Source organism: Salmo trutta, chromosome 34, assembly GCF_901001165.1.
Source record: "Salmo trutta chromosome 34, fSalTru1.1, whole genome shotgun sequence".
Taxonomy (NCBI): Eukaryota; Metazoa; Chordata; class Actinopteri; order Salmoniformes; family Salmonidae; genus Salmo; species Salmo trutta.
This window is the reverse complement of record NC_042990.1, coordinates 38,746,331-38,764,027: the sequence shown is the minus strand read 5'-3', so window position 1 is coordinate 38,764,027 and position 17,697 is coordinate 38,746,331. Positions and strand designations below refer to the sequence as shown.

Below are 17,697 nucleotides of genomic sequence, written 5' to 3'. Positions count from 1 at the left end.
CAACAGCGAAAGCTCCAAATCCTTGTCACTAGACAACCAGGGAGAGGGAAAAACCTTCAGCAGTGTCGGGCCTAAACAGCATTCTTTACCCTCGGCTCACATTTTCTCTATCCCCAAATGCAACTACTGGCATTCTAAGGGGATGTAGCTCAGCAGAAGAGCGCATGCTTTGAATGTATGAGGACCCGGCTTCAATCCCTGTCATCTCCATGAAACCACCAAACTAAGAAGTTTAACTTTTAAAAGGGCTCATATCCATCAACGGAACTTATGAACATCTAGGCGATGGCGTTGGAATATACATGTCGACCTTTGATAGCTCAGTTGGTAGAGCGGAGGACTGTAGGTGCTAATTGCAGCAATCCTTAGGTAGCTGGTTCAAACCAGGCTCAAAGGAGTGTATATCTTCTTGTGGATTGCCCCAAGTTTTTGACAGCCGTGAACTTTGACTTGCAAATTACTAACACATTATCTTTCCCTGAGAACGCCAAATTCTTCATTTCTTGATCTTCCGTAGGACAGTTGGTAGAGTGGATGACTGTAGGTGCTCAGTGCAGCAATCCTTAGGTCGCTGGCTCAAAGGAGTGTACATTTTCTTGTGGATTGCCCCAATTTTTTGACAGCCATGAACTTTGACTTGCGATTGATTAACATATTATCTTTCCCTGAGAGCACCAAATTCTTCACTTCTTGATCTTCCATAGGACAGTTGGTGGAGTGGATGACTGTAGGTGTTCAGTGCAGCAATCCTTAGGTCGCTGGTTCAAATCCGTCTCAAAGGAGTGTACATTTTCTTGTGGATTGCCCCTATTTTTTGACAGCCGTGAACTTTGACTTGCGATTGACTAACATATTATCTTTCCCTGAGAGCGCCGAGATCTTCACTTGTTGATCTGCCATAGGACTGGTAGTAGAGCGGTGGAGTGTACGTGAAATTGCAACAATCCTTATGTCACTGGCTCACACTATCTCAATGGAGGATAACTTTTTCTGTGTTTGTACAGACTTTTTGACGTTTGCCAAGTTTTTCCCCAAAAGCAATTCTTTCCCTGACCGGGAATCAAACACGGGACACAACAGCGAAAGCTCCAAATCCTTGTCACTAGACCACCAGGGAGAGGGAAAACCCTTCAGCAGTGTCGGGCCTAAACAGCGTTCTTTACTCTCGGCTCACATTTTCTCTATCCCCAAATGCAACTACTGGCATTCTAAGGGGATGTACTGTACTCTTTACTGAAGACTTATCTCTTCAGTAGGTCCTATGATTAAGTATAGTCTGGCCCAGGAGTGTGAAGGTGAACGGAAAGGCTGGAGCAACGAACCGCCCTTGCTGTCTCTGCCTTGTCGGTTCCCCTCTTCCCACTGGGATTCTCTGCCTCTAACCCTTTTACAGGGGCTGAGTCACTGACTTACTGGTGTTCTTCCATGCCGTCCATGGGAGGGGTGCGTCACTTGAGTAGGTTGAGCCACTGACGTGGTCTTCCTGTCTGGGTTGGCGCCCCCCCCTTGGGTTGTGCCGTGGCGGAGATCTTTGTGGGCTATACTCGGCCTTGTCTTCGGATGGTAAGTTGGTGGTTGTAGATATCCCTCTAGTGGTGTGGGGGCTGTGCTTTGGCAAAGTGGGTGGGGTTATATCCTGCCTGTTTGGCCCTGTCCGGGGGTATCATCGGATGGGGCCACAGTGTCTTCTGATCCCTCCTGTCTCAGCCTCCAGTATTTATGCTGCAGTAGTTTATGTGTCGGGGGGCTAGGGTCAGTCTGTTACATCTGGAGTATTCTCTTGTCTTATCCGGTGTCCTGTGTGAATGTAAATATGCTCTCTCTAATTCTCTCTTTCTCTCTTTCTTTCTTTCTCTCGGAGGACCTGAGCCCTAGGACCATGCCTCAGGACTACCTGGCATGATGACTCCTTGCTGTCCCCAGACCGCCTGGCCATGCTGCTTCTCCAGTTTCAACTGTTCTGCCTGCGGCTACGGAACCCTGACCTGTTCACCGGACGTGCTTGTTGCACCCTCGACAATTACTATGATTATTATTATTTGACCATGCTGGTCATTTACGAACATTTTAACATCTTGACCATGGTCTGTTATAATATCCACCCGGCACAGCCAGAAGAGGACTGGCCACCCCTCATAGCCTGGTTCCTCTCTAGGTTTCTTCCTAGGTTTTTGGCCTTTCTCAGGAGTTTTTCCTAGGGAGTTTTTCCCAGCCACCGTGCTTCTTTCACATGCATTGCTTGCTGTTTGGGGTTTTAGGCTGGGTTTCTGTACAGCACTTTGAGATTTCAGCTGATGTACGAAGGGCTATATAAATAAATTTGATTTGATGTAGCTCAGCAGAAGAGCGCATGCTTTCCATGTATGAGGACCCGGCTTCAATCCCTGTCATCTCCATGAAATCACCAAACTAAGAAGTTTAACTTTTAAAAGGGCTCATATCCATCAGCGGAACTTATGACCATCTAGGCGATGGCGTTGGAATACACACGTCGACCTTTGATAGCTCAGTTGGTAGAGCTGAGGACTGTAGGTGCTAATTGCAGCAATCCTTTGGTCGCTGGTTCAAATCCGGCTCAAAGGAGGGTACATATTCTTGTGGATTGCCCCAGATTTTTGACTACCGTGAACTTTGACTTGCAAATGACTAACACATTATCTTTCCCTGAGAACGCCAAATTCTTCATTTCTTGATCTTCCGTAGGACAGTTGGTAGAGTGGATGACTGTAGGTGCTCAGTGCAGCAATCCTTAGGTCGCTGGCTCAAAGGAGTGTACATTTTCTGGTGGATTGCCCCAATTTTTTGACAGCCGTGAACTTTGACTTGCGATTGAATAACATATTATCTTTCCCTGAGAGCGCCGAATTCTTCACTTGTTGATCTTCCATAGGACAGCTGGTAGAGCGGCGGAGTGTACGTAAAATTCCAACAATCCTTATGTCACTGGCTCACACTATCTCAAAGGAGGATAACTTTTTCTGCGTTTGTGCTGACTTTTTGACGTTTGCCAAGTTTTTCACCAAAAGCAATTCTTTCCCTGACCAGGAATCAAACACGGGACACAACAGCGAAAGCTCCAAATCCTTGTCACTAGACCACCAGGGAGAGGGAAAAACCTTCAGCAGCGTCAGTCCTAAACAGCATTCTTTACCCTCGGCTCACATTTTCTCTATCCCCAAATGCAACTACTGGCATTCTAAGGGGATGTAGCTCAGCAGAACAGCGCATGCTTTGCATGTATGAGGACCCGGCTTCAATCCCTGGCATCTCCATGAAACCACCAAACTAAGAAGTTTAACTTTTAAAAGGGCTAATATCCATCAGCGGAACTTATGAACATCTAGTTGATGGCGTTGCAACATATTCGTCGACCTTTGATATCTCAGTTGGTAGAGCGGAGGACTATAGGTGCTAATTTCAGCAATCCTTAGGTTGCTTGTTCAAATCCGGCTCAAAGGAGTGTACATTTTCTTGTGGATTGCCCCAATTTTTTGAAAGCCGTGAACTTTGACGTGCGATTGACTAACATATTATCTTTCCCTGAGAGCGCCAAATTCTTCACTTCCTGATCTTCCATAGGACAGTTGGTAGAATGGATGACTGTAGGTGCTCAGTGCAGCAATCCTTAGGTCGCTGGTTCAAATCCGTCTCAAAGGAGTGTACATTTTCTTGTGGATTGCCCAATTTTTTGACAGCCGTGCACTTTGACTTGCAAATGACTAACACATTATTTTTCCCTGAGAATGACAAATTCTTCATTTCTTGATCTTCCGTAGGACAGTTGGTAGAGTGGATGACTGTAGGTGCTCAGTGCAGCAATCCTTAGGTCGCTGGCTCAAAGGAGTGTACATTTTCTTGTGGATTGCCCCAATTTTTTGACAGCCGTGAACTTTGACTTGCGATTGACTAACATATTATCTTTCCCTGAGAGCGCCAAATTTTGAACTTGTTGATCTTCCATAGGACAGGTGGTAGAGCGGCGGAGTGTACGTGAAATTGCAACAATCCTTATGTCACTGTCTCACACTATCTCAAAGGAGGATAACTTTTTCTGCGTTTGTGCCGACTTTTTGACATTTGCCAAGGTTTTCCCCAAAAGCAAGTCTTTCCCTGACTGGGAATCAAACACGGGACACAACAGCGAAAGCTCCAAATCCTTGTCACTAGACCACCAGGGAGAGTGAAATACCTTCAGCAGTGTCGGGCCTAAACAGCATTCTTTACCCTCGGCTCACATTTTCTCTATCCCCAAATGCAACTACTGGCATTCTAAGGGGATGTAGCTCAGCAGAAGAGCGCATGCTTTGAATGTATGAGGACCCGGCTTCAATTCCTGTCGTCTCCATGAAACCACCAAACTAAGAAGTTTAACTTTTAAAAGGGCTCATATCCATCAGCGGAACTTATGACCATCTAGGCGATGGCTTTGGAATATACACGTAGACCTTTGACAGCTCAGTTAGTAGAGCGGAGGACTGTAGGTGCTAATTTCAGCAATCCTTAGGTTGCTTGTTCAAATCAGGCTCAAAGGAGTGTACATTTTCTTGTGGATTGCCCCAATTTTTTGACAGCCGTGAACTTTGACTAGCGATTGACTTACATATTATCTTTCCCTTAGAGCGCCGAATTCTTCACTTGTTGATCTTCCATAGGACAGGTGGTAGAGCGTCGGAATGTACGTGAAATTGCAACAATCCGTATGTCACTGGCTCACACTATCTCAAAGGAGGATAACTTTTTCTGCGTTTGTGCCGACTTTTTGACGTTTGCCAAGTTTTTCCCCAAAAGCAATTCTTTCCCTGACCGGGAATCAAACACGGGACACAACAGCGAAAGCTCCAAATCCTTGTCACTAGACCACCAGGGAAAGGGAAAAACCTTCAGCAGTGTCGGGCCTAAACAGCATTCTTTACCCTCGGCTCACATTTTCTCCATCCCCAAATGCAACTACTGGCATTCTAAGGGGATATAGCTCAGCAGAAGAGCGCATGCTTTGCATGTATGAGGACCCGGCTTCAATCCCTGGCATCTCCATGAATGCACCAAACTTAGAATTTTAAGTCTTAAAAGGGCTCAAATTCATCAGCGGAACTTATGAGCATCTAGGTGATGGCGTAGCAATATTTTTGTCGGCCTTTGATATCTCAGTTGGTAGAGGGGACAACTGTAGGTGTTAATTTCAGCAGTCTTTAGGTCGCTGGTTCAAATCCTGCTCAAAGGAGTGTACATTTTCTCGTGGATTGCCACATTTTTTTGACAGCCGTGAACTTTGGCTTGTGATTGACTAACATAATATCTTTCCCTGAGAGCGCCAAATTTTTCACTTGTTGATCTTCCATAGGACAGGTGGTAGAGCGGCGGAGTGTACGAGAAATTCCAACAATACTTATGTCACTGGCTCACACTATCTCAAAGGAGGATAACTTTTTCTGCGTTTGTGCCGACTTTTTGACATTTGCCAAGTTTTTCCCCAAAAGCAATTCTTTCCCTGACCGGGAATCAAACACGGGACACAACAGCGAAAGCTCCAAATCCTTGTCACTAGACAACCAGGGAGAGTGAAAAACCTTCAGCAGTGTCGGGCCTAAACAGCATTCTTTACCCTCGGCTCACATTTTCTCTATCCCCAAATGCAACTACTGGCATTCTAAGGGGATGTAGCTCAGCAGAAGAGCGCATGCTTTGAATGTATGAGAACCCGGCTTCAATCCCTGTCATCTCCATGAAACCACCAAACTAAGAAGTTTAACTTTTAAAAGGGCTCGTATCCATCAGCGGAACTTATGACCATCTAGGCGATGGCGTTGGAGTATACATGTTGACCTTTGATAGCTCAGTTGGTAGAGCGGAGGACTGTAGGTGCTAATTGCAGCAATCCTTAGGTCGCTGGTTCAAATCCGGCTCAAAGGAGTGTATATCTTCTTGTGGATTGCCCCAATTTTTTGACAGCCGTGAACTTTGACTTGCAAATTACTAACACATTATCTTTCCCTGAGAACGCCAAATTCTTCATTTCTTGATCTTCCGTAGGACAGTTGGTAGAGTGGATGACTGTAGGTGCTCAGTTCAGCACTCCTTAGGTCGCTGGCTCAAAGGAGTTTACATTTTCTCGTGGATTGCCCCAATTTTTTGACAGCCGTGAATTTTGACTTGCGATTGACTAACATATTATCTTACCCTGAGAGCGCCGAATTCTTCACTTGTTGATCTTCCATAGGACATTTGGTAGAGCGGCGGAGTGTACGAGAAATTCCAACAATACTTATGTCACTGGCTCACACTATCTCAAAGGAGGATAACTTTTTCTGCGTTTGTGCCGACTTTTTGACATTTGCCAAGTTTTTCCCCAAAAGCAATTCTTTCCCTGACCGGGAATCAAACACGGGACACAACAGCGAAAGCTCCAAATCCTTGTCACTAGACAACCAGGGAGAGTGAAAAACCTTCAGCAGTGTCGGGCCTAAACAGCATTCTTTACCCTCGGCTCACATTTTCTCTATCCCCAAATGCAACTACTGGCATTCTAAGGGGATGTAGCTCAGCAGAAGAGCGCATGCTTTGAATGTATGAGGACCCGGCTTCAATCCCTGTCATCTCCATGAAACCACCAAACTAAGAAGTTTAACTTTTAAAAGGGCTCGTATCCATCAGCGGAACTTATGAACATCTAGGCGATGGCGTTGGAATATACTTGTCGACCTTTGATAGCTCAGTTGGTAGAGCGGAGGACTGTAGGTGCTAATTGCAGCAATCCTTAGGTCGCTGGTTCAAATCCGGCTCAAAGGATTGTAATCTTCTTGTGGATTGCCCCAATTTTTTGACAGCCGTGAACTTTGACTTGCAAATTACTAACACATTATCTTTCCCTGAGAACGCCAAATTCTTCATTTCTTGATCTTCCGTAGGACAATTGGTAGAGTGGATGACTGTAGGTGCTCAGTTCAGCACTCCTTAGGTCGCTGGCTCAAAGGAGTGTACATTTTCTCGTGGATTGCCCCAATTTTTTGACAGCCGTGAACTTTGACTTCCGATTGACTAACATATTATCTTACCCTGAGAGCGCCGAATTCTTCACTTGTTGATCTTCCATAGGACATTTGGTAGAGCGGCGGAGTGTACGAGAAATTCCAACAATACTTATGTCACTGGCTCACACTATCTCAAAGGAGGATAACTTTTTCTGCGTTTGTGCCGACTTTTTGACATATGCCAAGTTTTTCCCCAAAAACAAATCTTTCACTGACCGGGAATCAAACACGGGACACAACAGCGAAAGCTCCAAATCCTTGTCACTAGACAACCAGGGAGAGGGAAAAACCTTCAGCAGTGTCGGGCCTAAACAGCATTTTTTACCCTCGGCTCACATTTTCTCTATCCCCAAATGCAACTAATGGCATTCTAAGGGGATGTAGCTCAGCAGAAGAGCGCATGCTTTGAATGTATGAGGACCCGGCTTCAATCCCTGTCATCTCCATGAAACGACCAAACTAAGAAGTTTAACTTTTAAAAGTGCTCGTATCCATCAGCGGAACTTATGACAATCTAGGCGATGGCGTTCGAATATATATGTCGACCTTTGATAGCTCAGTTGGTAGAGCGGAGGACTGTAGGTGCTAATTGCAGCAATCCTTAGGTCGCTGGTTCAAATCCGGCTCAAAGGAGTGTATATCTTCTTGTGGATTGCCCCAATTTTTTGACAGCCGTGAACTTTGACTTGCAAATTACTAACACATTATCTTTCCCTGAGAACGCCAAATTCTTCATTTCTTGATCTTCCGTAGGACAGTTGGTAGAGTGGATGACTGTAGGTGCTCAGTTCAGCACTCCTTAGGTCGCTGGCTCAAAGGAGTGTACATTTTCTCGTGGATTGCCCCAATTTATTGACAGCCGTGAACTTTGACTTGCGATTGACTAACATATTATCTTACCCTGAGAGCGCCGAATTCTTCACTTGTTGATCTTCCATAGGACATTTGGTAGAGCGGCGGAGTGTACGTGAAATTCCAACAATACTTATGTCACTGGCTCACACTATCTCAAAGGAGGATAACTTTTTCTGCGTTTGTGCCGACTTTTTGACATTTGCCAAGTTTTTCCCCAAAAGCAATTCTTTCCCTGACCGGGAATCAAACACGGGACACAACAGCGAAAGATCCAAATCCTTGTCACTAGACCACCAGGGAGAGGGAAAAACCTTCAGCACTGTCGGGCCTAAACAGCATTCTTTACCCTCGGCTCACATTTTCTCTATCCCCAAATGCAACTACTGGCATTCTAAGGGGATGTAGCTCAGCAGAAGAGCGCATGCTTTGAATGTATGAGGACCCGGCTTCAATCCCTGTCATCTCCATGAAACCACCAAACTAAGAAGTTTAACTTTTAAAAGGGCTCATATCCATCAGCGGAACTTATGACCATCTAGGCGATGGCGTTGGAATGTACATTTCGACCTTTGATAGCTCAGTTGGTAGAGTGGAGGACTGTAGGTGCTAATTGCAGCCATCCTTAGGTCGCTGGTTCAAATCTGGCTCAAAGGAGTGTACATTTTCTTGTGGATTGCCCCAATTTTTTGACAGCCGTGAACTTTGACTTGCAAATGACTAACACATTATCTTTCCCTGAGAACGCCAAATTCTTCATTTCTTGATCTTCCGTAGGACAGTTGGTAGAGTGGATGACTGTAGGTGCTCAGATCAGCACTCCTTAGGTCGCTGGCTCAAAAGAGTGTACATTTTCTCGTGGATTGCCCCAATTTATTGACAGCCGTGAACTTTGACTTGCGATTGACTAACATATTATCTTACCCTGAGAGCGCCGAATTCTTCACTTGTTGATCTTCCATAGGACATTTGGTAGAGCGGCGGAGTGTACGAGAAATTCCAACAATACTTATGTCACTGGCTCACACTATCTCAAAGGAGGATAACTTTTTCTGCGTTTGTGCCGACTTTTTGACATTTGCCAAGTTTTTCCCCAAAAGCAATTCTTTCCCTGACCGGGAATCAAACACGGGACACAACAGCGAAAGCTCCAAATCCTTGTCACTAGACCACCAGGGAGAGGGAAAAACTTTCAGCAGTGTCGGGCCTAAACAGCATTCTTTACCCTCGGCTCACATTTTCTCTATCCCCAAATGCAACTACTGGCATTCTAAGGGGATGTAGCTCAGCAGAAGAGCGCATGCTTTGAATGTATGAGGACCCGGCTTCAATCCCTGTCATCTCCATGAAACCACCAAACTAAGAAGTTTAACTTTTAAAAGTGCTCGTATCCATCAGCGGAACTTATGACCATCTAGGCGATGGCGTTCGAATATACATGTCGACCTTTGATAGCTCAGTTGGTAGAGCGGAGGACTGTAGGTCCTAATTGCAGCAATCCTTAGGTTGCTGGTTCAAATCCGTCTCAAAGGTGTGTATATCGTCTTGTGGATTGCCCCAATTTTTTGACAGCCGTGAACTTTGACTTGCAAATTACTAACACATTATCTTTCCCTGAGAACGCCAAATTCTTCATTTCTTGATCTTCCGTAGGACAGTTGGTAGAGTGGATGACTGTAGGTGCTCAGTTCAGCACTCCTTAGGTCGCTGGCTCAAAGGAGTGTACATTTTCTCGTGGATTGCCCCAATTTATTGACAGCCGTGAACTTTGACTTGCGATTGACTAACATATTATCTTACCCTGAGAGCGCCGAATTCTTCACTTGTTGATCTTCCATAGGACATTTGGTAGAGTGGCGGAGTGTACGTGAAATTCCAACAATACTTATGTCACTGGCTCACACTATCTCAAAGGAGGATAACTTTTTCTGCGTTTGTGCCGACTTTTTGACATTTGCCAAGTTTTTCCCCAAAAGCAATTCTTTCCCTGACCGGGAATCAAACACGGGACACAACAGCGAAAGATCCAAATCCTTGTCACTAGACCACCAGGGAGAGGGAAAAACCTTCAGCACTGTCGGGCCTAAACAGCATTCTTTACCCTCGGCTCACATTTTCTCTATCCCCAAATGCAACTACTGGCATTCTAAGGGGATGTAGCTCAGCAGAAGAGCGCATGCTTTGAATGTATGAGGACCCGGCTTCAATCCCTGTCATCTCCATGAAACCACCAAACTAAGAAGTTTAACTTTTAAAAGGGCTCATATCCATCAGCGGAACTTATGACCATCTAGGCGATGGCGTTGGAATGTACATTTCGACCTTTGATAGCTCAGTTGGTAGAGTGGAGGACTGTAGGTGCTAATTGCAGCCATCCTTAGGTCGCTGGTTCAAATCTGGCTCAAAGGAGTGTACATTTTCTTGTGGATTGCCCCAATTTTTTGACAGCCGTGAACTTTGACTTGCAAATTACTAACACATTATCTTTCCCTGAGAACGCCAAATTCTTCATTTCTTGATCTTCCGTAGGACAGTTGGTAGAGTGGATGACTGTAGGTGCTCAGTTCAGCACTCCTTAGGTCGCTGGCTCAAAGGAGTGTACATTTTCTCGTGGATTGCCCCAATTTTTTGACAGCCGTGAATTTTGACTTGCGATTGACTAACATATTATCTTACCCTGAGAGCGCCGAATTCTTCACTTGTTGATCTTCCATAGGACATTTGGTAGAGCGGCGGAGTGTACGAGAAATTCCAACAATACTTATGTCACTGGCTCACACTATCTCAAAGGAGGATAACTTTTTCTGCGTTTGTGCCGACTTTTTGACATTTGCCAAGTTTTTCCCCAAAAGCAATTCTTTCCCTGACCGGGAATCAAACACGGGACACAACAGCGAAAGCTCCAAATCCTTGTCACTAGACAACCAGGGAGAGTGAAAAACCTTCAGCAGTGTCGGGCCTAAACAGCATTCTTTACCCTCGGCTCACATTTTCTCTATCCCCAAATGCAACTACTGGCATTCTAAGGGGATGTAGCTCAGCAGAAGAGCGCATGCTTTGAATGTATGAGGACCCGGCTTCAATCCCTGTCATCTCCATGAAACCACCAAACTAAGAAGTTTAACTTTTAAAAGGGCTCGTATCCATCAGCGGAACTTATGACCATCTAGGCGATGGCGTTGGAATATACTTGTCGACCTTTGATAGCTCAGTTGGTAGAGCGGAGGACTGTAGGTGCTAATTGCAGCAATCCTTAGGTCGCTGGTTCAAATCCGGCTCAAAGGATTGTAATCTTCTTGTGGATTGCCCCAATTTTTTGACAGCCGTGAACTTTGACTTGCAAATTACTAACACATTATCTTTCCCTGAGAACGCCAAATTCTTCATTTCTTGATCTTCCGTAGGACAATTGGTAGAGTGGATGACTGTAGGTGCTCAGTTCAGCACTCCTTAGGTCGCTGGCTCAAAGGAGTGTACATTTTCTCGTGGATTGCCCCAATTTTTTGACAGCCGTGAACTTTGACTTGCGATTGACTAACATATTATCTTACCCTGAGAGCGCCGAATTCTTCACTTGTTGATCTTCCATAGGACATTTGGTAGAGCGGCGGAGTGTACGAGAAATTCCAACAATACTTATGTCACTGGCTCACACTATCTCAAAGGAGGATAACTTTTTCTGCGTTTGTGCCGACTTTTTGACATATGCCAAGTTTTTCCCCAAAAACAAATCTTTCACTGACCGGGAATCAAACACGGGACACAACAGCGAAAGCTCCAAATCCTTGTCACTAGACAACCAGGGAGAGGGAAAAACCTTCAGCAGTGTCGGGCCTAAACAGCATTTTTTACCCTCGGCTCACATTTTCTCTATCCCCAAATGCAACTAATGGCATTCTAAGGGGATGTAGCTCAGCAGAAGAGCGCATGCTTTGAATGTATGAGGACCCGGCTTCAATCCCTGTCATCTCCATGAAACGACCAAACTAAGAAGTTTAACTTTTAAAAGTGCTCGTATCCATCAGCGGAACTTATGACAATCTAGGCGATGGCGTTTGAATATATATGTCGACCTTTGATAGCTCAGTTGGTAGAGCGGAGGACTGTAGGTGCTAATTGCAGCAATCCTTAGGTCGCTGGTTCAAATCCGGCTCAAAGGATTGTATATCTTCTTGTGGATTGCCCCAATTTTTTGACAGCCGTGAACTTTGACTTGCAAATTACTAACACATTATCTTTCCCTGAGAACGCCAAATTCTTCATTTCTTGATCTTCCGTAGGACAGTTGGTAGAGTGGATGACTGTAGGTGCTCAGTTCAGCACTCCTTAGGTCGCTGGCTCAAAGGAGTGTACATTTTCTCGTGGATTGCCCCAATTTTTTGACAGCCGTGAACTTTGACTTGCGATTGACTAACATATTATCTTACCCTGAGAGCGCCGAATTCTTCACTTGTTGATCTTCCATAGGACATTTGGTAGAGCGGCGGAGTGTACGTGAAATTCCAACAATACTTATGTCACTGGCTCACACTATCTCAAAGGAGGATAACTTTTTCTGCGTTTGTGCCGACTTTTTGACATTTGCCAAGTTTTTCCCCAAAAGCAATTCTTTCCCTGACCGGGAATCAAACACGGGACACAACAGCGAAAGATCCAAATCCTTGTCACTAGACCACCAGGGAGAGGGAAAAACCTTCAGCAGTGTCGGGCCTAAACAGCATTCTTTACCCTCGGCTCACATTTTCTCTATCCCCAAATGCAACTACTGGCATTCTAAGGGGATGTAGCTCAGCAGAAGAGCGCATGCTTTGAATGTATGAGGACCCGGCTTCAATCCCTGTCATCTCCATGAAACCACCAAACTAAGAAGTTTAACTTTTAAAAGGGCTCATATCCATCAGCGGAACTTATGACCATCTAGGCGATGGCGTTGGAATGTACATTTCGACCTTTGATAGCTCAGTTGGTAGAGCGGAGGACTGTAGGTGCTAATTGCAGCCATCCTTAGGTCGCTGGTTCAAATCTGGCTCAAAGGAGTGTACATTTTCTTGTGGATTGCCCCAATTTTTTGACAGCCGTGAACTTTGACTTGCAAATGACTAACACATTATCTTTCCCTGAGAACGCCAAATTCTTCATTTCTTGATCTTCCGTAGGACAGTTGGTAGAGTGGATGACTGTAGGTGCTCAGTTCAGCACTCCTTAGGTCGCTGGCTCAAAGAGTGTACATTTTCTCGTGGATTGCCCCAATTTTTTGACAGCCGTGAACTTTGACTTGCGATTGACTAACATATTATCTTACCCTGAGAGCGCCGAATTCTTCACTTGTTGATCTTCCATAGGACATTTGGTAGAGCGGCGGAGTGTACGAGAAATTCCAACAATACTTATGTCACTGGCTCACACTATCTCAAAGGAGGATAACTTTTTCTGCGTTTGTGCCGACTTTTTGACATTTGCCAAGTTTTTCCCCAAAAGCAATTCTTTCCCTGACCGGGAATCAAACACGGGACACAACAGCGAAAGCTCCAAATCCTTGTCACTAGACCACCAGGGAGAGGGAAAAACTTTCAGCAGTGTCGGGCCTAAACAGCATTCTTTACCCTCGGCTCACATTTTCTCTATCCCCAAATGCAACTACTGGCATTCTAAGGGGATGTAGCTCAGCAGAAGAGCGCATGCTTTGAATGTATGAGGACCCGGCTTCAATCCCTGTCATCTCCATGAAACCACCAAACTAAGAAGTTTAACTTTTAAAAGTGCTCGTATCCATCAGCGGAACTTATGACCATCTAGGCGATGGCGTTGGAATATACATGTCGACCTTTGATAGCTCAGTTGGTAGAGCGGAGGACTGTAGGTGCTAATTGCAGCAATCCTTAGGTTGCTGGTTCAAATCCGTCTCAAAGGTGTGTATATCGTCTTGTGGATTGCCCCAATTTTTTGACAGCCGTGAACTTTGACTTGCAAATTACTAACACATTATCTTTCCCTGAGAACGCCAAATTCTTCATTTCTTGATCTTCCGTAGGACAGTTGGTAGAGTGGATGACTGTAGGTGCTCAGTTCAGCACTCCTTAGGTCGCTGGCTCAAAGGAGTGTACATTTTCTCGTGGATTGCCCCAATTTATTGACAGCCGTGAACTTTGACTTGCGATTGACTAACATATTATCTTACCCTGAGAGCGCCGAATTCTTCACTTGTTGATCTTCCATAGGACATTTGGTAGAGTGGCGGAGTGTACGTGAAATTCCAACAATACTTATGTCACTGGCTCACACTATCTCAAAGGAGGATAACTTTTTCTGCGTTTGTGCCGACTTTTTGACATTTGCCAAGTTTTTCCCCAAAAGCAATTCTTTCCCTGACCGGGAATCAAACACGGGACACAACAGCGAAAGATCCAAATCCTTGTCACTAGACCACCAGGGAGAGGGAAAAACCTTCAGCACTGTCGGGCCTAAACAGCATTCTTTACCCTCGGCTCACATTTTCTCTATCCCCAAATGCAACTACTGGCATTCTAAGGGGATGTAGCTCAGCAGAAGAGCGCATGCTTTGAATGTATGAGGACCCGGCTTCAATCCCTGTCATCTCCATGAAACCACCAAACTAAGAAGTTTAACTTTTAAAAGGGCTCATATCCATCAGCGGAACTTATGACCATCTAGGCGATGGCGTTGGAATGTACATTTCGACCTTTGATAGCTCAGTTGGTAGAGTGGAGGACTGTAGGTGCTAATTGCAGCCATCCTTAGGTCGCTGGTTCAAATCTGGCTCAAAGGAGTGTACATTTTCTTGTGGATTGCCCCAATTTTTTGACAGCCGTGAACTTTGACTTGCGATTGACTAACATATTATCTTTCCCTGAGAGCGCCGAATTCTTCACTTGTTGATCTTCCATAGGACATTTGGTAGAGCGGCGGAGTGTACGTGAAATTCCAACAATACTTATGTCACTGGCTCACACTATGTCAAAGGAGGATAACTTTTTCAGCATTTTTGCCGACTTTTTGACATTTGCCAAGTTTTTCCCCAAAAGCAATTATTTCCCTGACCGGGAATCAAACACGGGACACAACAGCGAAAGCTCCAAATCCTTGTCACTAGACCACCAGGGAGAGGGAAAAACCTTCAGCAGTGTCGGGCCTAAACAGCATTCTTTACCCTCGGCTCACATTTTCTCTATCCCCAAATGCAACTACTGGCATTCTAAGGGGATGTAGCTCAGCAGAAGAGCGCATGCTTTGAATGTATGAGGACCCGGCTTCAATCCCTGTCATCTCCATGAAACCACCAAACTAAGAAGTTTAACTTTTAAAAGGGCTCATATCCATCAGCGGAACTTATGACCATCTAGGCGATGGCGTTGGAATGTACACGTCGACCTTTGATAGCTCAGTTGGTAGAGCGGAGGACTGTAGGTGCTAATTGCAGCCATCCTCAGGTCGCTAGTTCAAATATGGCTCAAAGGAGTGTGCATTTTCTTGTGGATTGCCCCAATTTTTTGACAGCCGTGAACTTTGACTTGCAAATGACTAACACATTATCTTTCCCTGAGAACGCCAAATTCTTCATTTCTTGATCTTCCGTAGGACAGTTGGTAGAGTGTATGACTGTAGGTGCTCAGTGCAGCAATCCTTAGGTCGCTGGCTCAAAGGAGTGTACATTTTCTCGTGGATTGCCCCAATTTATTGACAGCCGTGAACTTTGACTTGCGATTGACTAACATATTATCTTACCCTGAGAGCGCCGAATTCTTCACTTGTTGATCTTCCATAGGACATTTGGTAGAGCGGCGGAGTGTACGAGAAATTCCAACAATACTTATGTCACTGGCTCACACTATCTCAAAGGAGGATAACTTTTTCTGCGTTTGTGCCGACTTTTTGACATTTGCCAAGTTTTTCCCCAAAAGCAATTCTTTCCCTGACCGGGAATCAAACACGGGACACAACAGCGAAAGCTCCAAATCCTTGTCACTAGACCACCAGGGAGAGGGAAAAACCTTCAGCAGTGTCGGGCCTAAACAGCATTCTTTACCCTCGGCTCACATTTTCTCTATCCCCAAATGCAACTACTGGCATTCTAAGGGGATGTAGCTCAGCAGAAGAGCGCATGCTTTGAATGTATGAGGACCCGGCTTCAATCCCTGTCATCTCCATGAAACCACCAAACTAAGAAGTTTAACTTTTAAAAGTGCTCGTATCCATCAGCGGAACTTATGACCATCTAGGCGATGGCGTTGGAATATACATGTCGACCTTTGATAGCTCAGTTGGTAGAGCGGAGGACTGTAGGTCCTAATTGCAGCAATCCTTAGGTCGCTGGTTCAAATCCGGCTCAAAGGAGTGTATATCTTCTTGTGGATTGCCCCAATTTTTTGACAGCCGTGAACTTTGACTTGCAAATTACTAACACATTATCTTTCCCTGAGAACGCCAAATTCTTCATTTCTTGATCTTCCGTAGGACAGTTGGTAGAGTGGATGACTGTAGGTGCTCAGTGCAGCAATCCTTAGGTCGCTGGCTCAAAGGAGTGTACATTTTCTCGTGGATTGCCCCAATTTTTTGACAGCCGTGAACTTTGATTTGCGATTGACTAACATATTATCTTACCCTGAGAGCGCCGAATTCTTCACTTGTTGATCTTCCATAGGACATTTGGTAGAGCGGCGGAGTGTACGAGAAATTCCAACAATACTTATGTCACTGGCTCACACTATCTCAAAGGAGGATAACTTTTTCTGCGTTTGTGCCGACTTTTTGACATTTGCCAAGTTTTTCCCCAAAAGCAATTCTTCCCTGACCGGGAATCAACACGGGACACAACAGCGAAAGCTCCAAATCCTTGTCACTAGACCACCAGGGAGAGGGAAAAACTTTCAGCAGTGTCGGGCCTAAACAGCATTCTTTACCCTCGGCTCACATTTTCTCTATCCCCAAATGCAACTACTGGCATTCTAAGGGGATGTAGCTCAGCAGAAGAGCGCATGCTTTGAATGTATGAGGACCGGCTTCAATCCCTGTCATCTCCATGAAACCACAAACTAAGAAGTTTAACTTTTAAAAGTGCTCGTATCCATCAGCGGAATTATGACCATCTAGGCGATGGCGTTGGAATATACATGTCGACCTTGATAGCTCAGTTGGTAGAGCGGAGGACTGTAGGTCCTAATTGCAGCAATCCTTAGGTCGCTGGTTCAAATCCGGCTCAAAGGAGTGTATATCTTCTTGTGGATTGCCCCAATTTTTGACAGCCGTGAACTTTGACTTGCAAATACTAACACATATCTTTCCTGAGAACGCCAAATTCTTCATTTCTTGATCTTCCGTAGGACAGTTGGTAGAGTGGATGACTGTAGGTGCTCAGTGCAGCAATCCTTAGGTCGCTGGCTCAAAGGAGTGTACATTTTCTCGTGGATTGCCCCAATTTTTGACAGCCGTGAACTTTGATTTGCGATTGACTAACATATTATCTTACCCTGAGAGCGCCGAATTCTTCACTTGTTGATCTTCCATAGGACATTTGGTAGAGCGGCGGAGTGTACGAGAAATTCCAACAATACTTATGTCACTGGCTCACACTATCTCAAAGGAGGATAACTTTTTCTGCGTTTGTGCCGACTTTTTGACATATTGCCAAGTTTTTCCCCAAAAGCAATTCTTCCCTGACCGGGAATCAAACACGGGACACAACAGCGAAAGCTCCAAATCCTTGTCACTAGACAACCAGGGAGAGGGAAAAACCTTCAGCAGTGTCGGGCCTAAACAGCATTCTTTACCCTCGGCTCACATTTTCTCTATCCCCAAATGC

At 45.1% G+C, this 17,697-nt stretch overlaps 17 non-coding genes across 17 annotated transcripts; all 17 read left to right on the top strand.

Moving 5' to 3' along the window:
* The first annotated feature begins 309 nt into the window (after positions 1-309).
* trnay-gua (transfer RNA tyrosine (anticodon GUA)) lies at positions 310-397 on the top strand. Its single transcript is given in 2 exon segments — positions 310-346; positions 362-397. It is a non-coding gene; the product is annotated as a tRNA-Tyr (tRNA).
* A 2,098-nt stretch (positions 398-2,495) lies between these two features.
* trnay-gua (transfer RNA tyrosine (anticodon GUA)) lies at positions 2,496-2,583 on the top strand. The gene is given in 2 exon segments: positions 2,496-2,532; positions 2,548-2,583. It is a non-coding gene; the product is annotated as a tRNA-Tyr (tRNA).
* A 788-nt stretch (positions 2,584-3,371) lies between these two features.
* On the top strand, positions 3,372-3,459 carry trnay-aua (transfer RNA tyrosine (anticodon AUA)). The gene is given in 2 exon segments: positions 3,372-3,408; positions 3,424-3,459. It is a non-coding gene; the product is annotated as a tRNA-Tyr (tRNA).
* A 2,363-nt stretch (positions 3,460-5,822) lies between these two features.
* Positions 5,823-5,910, top strand: trnay-gua (transfer RNA tyrosine (anticodon GUA)). The gene is given in 2 exon segments: positions 5,823-5,859; positions 5,875-5,910. It is a non-coding gene; the product is annotated as a tRNA-Tyr (tRNA).
* A 788-nt stretch (positions 5,911-6,698) lies between these two features.
* trnay-gua (transfer RNA tyrosine (anticodon GUA)) lies at positions 6,699-6,786 on the top strand. Its single transcript is given in 2 exon segments — positions 6,699-6,735; positions 6,751-6,786. It is a non-coding gene; the product is annotated as a tRNA-Tyr (tRNA).
* A 787-nt stretch (positions 6,787-7,573) lies between these two features.
* trnay-gua (transfer RNA tyrosine (anticodon GUA)) lies at positions 7,574-7,661 on the top strand. Its single transcript is given in 2 exon segments — positions 7,574-7,610; positions 7,626-7,661. It is a non-coding gene; the product is annotated as a tRNA-Tyr (tRNA).
* Positions 7,662-8,449: 788 nt separating this feature from the next.
* trnay-gua (transfer RNA tyrosine (anticodon GUA)) lies at positions 8,450-8,537 on the top strand. The gene is given in 2 exon segments: positions 8,450-8,486; positions 8,502-8,537. It is a non-coding gene; the product is annotated as a tRNA-Tyr (tRNA).
* Positions 8,538-9,325: 788 nt separating this feature from the next.
* On the top strand, positions 9,326-9,413 carry trnay-gua (transfer RNA tyrosine (anticodon GUA)). Its single transcript is given in 2 exon segments — positions 9,326-9,362; positions 9,378-9,413. It is a non-coding gene; the product is annotated as a tRNA-Tyr (tRNA).
* Positions 9,414-10,201: 788 nt separating this feature from the next.
* Positions 10,202-10,289, top strand: trnay-gua (transfer RNA tyrosine (anticodon GUA)). The gene is given in 2 exon segments: positions 10,202-10,238; positions 10,254-10,289. It is a non-coding gene; the product is annotated as a tRNA-Tyr (tRNA).
* Positions 10,290-11,077: 788 nt separating this feature from the next.
* trnay-gua (transfer RNA tyrosine (anticodon GUA)) lies at positions 11,078-11,165 on the top strand. The gene is given in 2 exon segments: positions 11,078-11,114; positions 11,130-11,165. It is a non-coding gene; the product is annotated as a tRNA-Tyr (tRNA).
* Positions 11,166-11,952: 787 nt separating this feature from the next.
* trnay-gua (transfer RNA tyrosine (anticodon GUA)) lies at positions 11,953-12,040 on the top strand. Its single transcript is given in 2 exon segments — positions 11,953-11,989; positions 12,005-12,040. It is a non-coding gene; the product is annotated as a tRNA-Tyr (tRNA).
* A 788-nt stretch (positions 12,041-12,828) lies between these two features.
* Positions 12,829-12,916, top strand: trnay-gua (transfer RNA tyrosine (anticodon GUA)). The gene is given in 2 exon segments: positions 12,829-12,865; positions 12,881-12,916. It is a non-coding gene; the product is annotated as a tRNA-Tyr (tRNA).
* A 787-nt stretch (positions 12,917-13,703) lies between these two features.
* trnay-gua (transfer RNA tyrosine (anticodon GUA)) lies at positions 13,704-13,791 on the top strand. Its single transcript is given in 2 exon segments — positions 13,704-13,740; positions 13,756-13,791. It is a non-coding gene; the product is annotated as a tRNA-Tyr (tRNA).
* Positions 13,792-14,579: 788 nt separating this feature from the next.
* On the top strand, positions 14,580-14,667 carry trnay-gua (transfer RNA tyrosine (anticodon GUA)). Its single transcript is given in 2 exon segments — positions 14,580-14,616; positions 14,632-14,667. It is a non-coding gene; the product is annotated as a tRNA-Tyr (tRNA).
* Positions 14,668-15,268: 601 nt separating this feature from the next.
* Positions 15,269-15,356, top strand: trnay-gua (transfer RNA tyrosine (anticodon GUA)). The gene is given in 2 exon segments: positions 15,269-15,305; positions 15,321-15,356. It is a non-coding gene; the product is annotated as a tRNA-Tyr (tRNA).
* Positions 15,357-16,144: 788 nt separating this feature from the next.
* trnay-gua (transfer RNA tyrosine (anticodon GUA)) lies at positions 16,145-16,232 on the top strand. Its single transcript is given in 2 exon segments — positions 16,145-16,181; positions 16,197-16,232. It is a non-coding gene; the product is annotated as a tRNA-Tyr (tRNA).
* A 782-nt stretch (positions 16,233-17,014) lies between these two features.
* trnay-gua (transfer RNA tyrosine (anticodon GUA)) lies at positions 17,015-17,102 on the top strand. Its single transcript is given in 2 exon segments — positions 17,015-17,051; positions 17,067-17,102. It is a non-coding gene; the product is annotated as a tRNA-Tyr (tRNA).
* Positions 17,103-17,697: the final 595 nt, after the last annotated feature.